Source organism: Ictidomys tridecemlineatus, chromosome 8 (assembly GCF_052094955.1).
Source record: "Ictidomys tridecemlineatus isolate mIctTri1 chromosome 8, mIctTri1.hap1, whole genome shotgun sequence".
In the NCBI taxonomy this organism is placed as follows: Eukaryota; Metazoa; Chordata; class Mammalia; order Rodentia; family Sciuridae; genus Ictidomys; species Ictidomys tridecemlineatus.
In genome coordinates, this window is record NC_135484.1 from 48714536 (window position 1) to 48716557 (window position 2022).

At 35.8% G+C, this 2022-nt stretch overlaps 1 non-coding gene across 1 annotated transcript; it reads left to right on the forward strand.

The window, feature by feature from the left end:
- The first annotated feature begins 709 nt into the window (after nt 1-709).
- Nucleotides 710-840, forward strand: LOC120889378 (small nucleolar RNA SNORA38). Its single transcript, XR_005733285.2, has one exon. It is a non-coding gene; the product is annotated as a small nucleolar RNA SNORA38 (small nucleolar RNA).
- Nucleotides 841-2022: the final 1182 nt, after the last annotated feature.

A 2022-nucleotide genomic window follows, 5' to 3' on the forward strand; every position in this document is an offset into this window, starting at 1 on the left:
TTCTCTAATCTTTGTAGGATGAAGGCGTTCTGATGTTGTCTGCTTCCTTGAAGGGTAGAAGTCACACCTTGTACAAGCACGGTGCTCAGTTCATAACTGAAGTTGGCTTAGAGGGATGGTGATATGGGTCCTTTCCTATTTTAATCGGTCTAATCAAAATCAGAAGGAAATATATCTGTTGTAAGAAAAGGAAGGTTTCTATTGCAAGAAAGCAGCAAATCCACATAGTGCATGTTTCTGGCTGCTGGTTTGCAAGTTTGCAGTCATCTACTCTTTCTGTAGCTTACTAGAGAGGAAGGCCTTTAAAAATAATGCCTAACATATGCCGAACTTTGGTAACCTTTGCTGGTTAATGAAAATTTAACTCTGAACAGGATCTATAACCAGAGTCCAAATAATGAGGCAATTGCTTAAAAATTTAGAGTCTAGTTTGAGAATTCATAACCTGACGCTGGAAGAAGAGTGAAAAGGGCTATGACAGAGGGATGGCAGAGAGATGAGAGTAAAGAGAGAGAAAAGAACTTGAGTTCTCTAAAGGAGAATTGTTACCCCATAAGAATTTCACTTGGGAAGTATACATCCAGAGACCTCTGGAAATAGGTTAGTACTGAGAGATGAATGCCCCAAGTACCTATATGAACAATTCCCTTTCTCTAAATTTGATTACTGTCATCATAATGCTAAGTATTTTATTTAAAAATTAGTTCAAACCTCCTACAAAGGCAGGTCTTTGGTTTCCTTTCTTTGGAGATGTAAGAATTGGAAGAAAAGATTTATGGACTTGGAGAAGTCTAGGGCCAGCTTGCTCCCTTCTGGCTCAGGATTAATCATCCCACATAGAAGAAAATGAATAAATAAATAAATAAATAAATAAATAAAAATTAGTTCAGATTAGACTTATTTTGCCATCTGCTTTAATCTAAGAATTCATTTCTCTGTAAATTCCTAACAGTATATGACAGTTTTAGAGGTAGATCAAGGAGTCGTAGAAATAATCTATTTATGTATAACACTATATGTTCCAATTAAAAAAAAAAAAGACACCTGATAGTGGTTTATCAATATTCATGGTTGACTGGGAAAATCCACCTCTGCCTGTGTTTTTAAGTTGTGCAGTTTTCTCCTGGTGACTATTTTTGAGCGTCTGCTCTGATACTTGTTATAATTGCTCAAGAAAAGGCATTGTAAGAAAAAGCATTTGTCTCAGAAAATAATGTTTTTGTATCTATTGACTTATGAAACATCATTTTCCAAAAGTTCTGAAATTCGCTGTCAGGTGAAGATACTTTGCAGAGGAGGTAGGGAGAGAGGGGCTCCTATTTGTTTCTTGCTGATCTGGTTCTGGCCCTAGAGCCTGGAGGTCATCTTAGCAGCCTCTGGAATCTGATGTTTTCTTTTGATGCGGGGTGATAGGACTTGAAGGTGACTTTCTCATGTTCATTTACTCATGATGGACTTGTTTTATAGTTGCTTCATAATTTGTAGTGTGAAATTAAGAATAGATTTTTTTAAAAATTGGATAGTTTTGGAGAATTCTGGGGGCTTAAGACATCCACCATCAGTAACAAGAATGTTTCTCCGTGAGAAAAGAATCCCCATTTAAAAAGCAAGCAGGCAAATCTTGTAAGTTATTTCATCCTGGCAGCCATAGAGCCAAGGAAATTGTATTCATTAGTGACTGGAAGTCACATGAAGTCCTCAGGTCTCTTTTTCTTACACAACATTGAAAGAATGCTTGCAAATTTTTACTTTGCAATTCTTATTTTTCATGACATTGCAGATGTCCAGGTGGAAGTAATTTCTCTGTGGTCCATAAATCTGGTCCTTAACAACTTACTACACTCTGCTTTGTATTTTGATTAACTGTCTACATATCTTATTTGCTGTATTAAATTTAATCTCTTTGGGGAAGGAACCATATTCTATTAATCCCTCTATATTCCTATGTGGCTATAATTCTTCTTGTATATAGTAGAGACTTGATATATATGATTCACTTGTTCTATTGTTATTTTGTTTAAT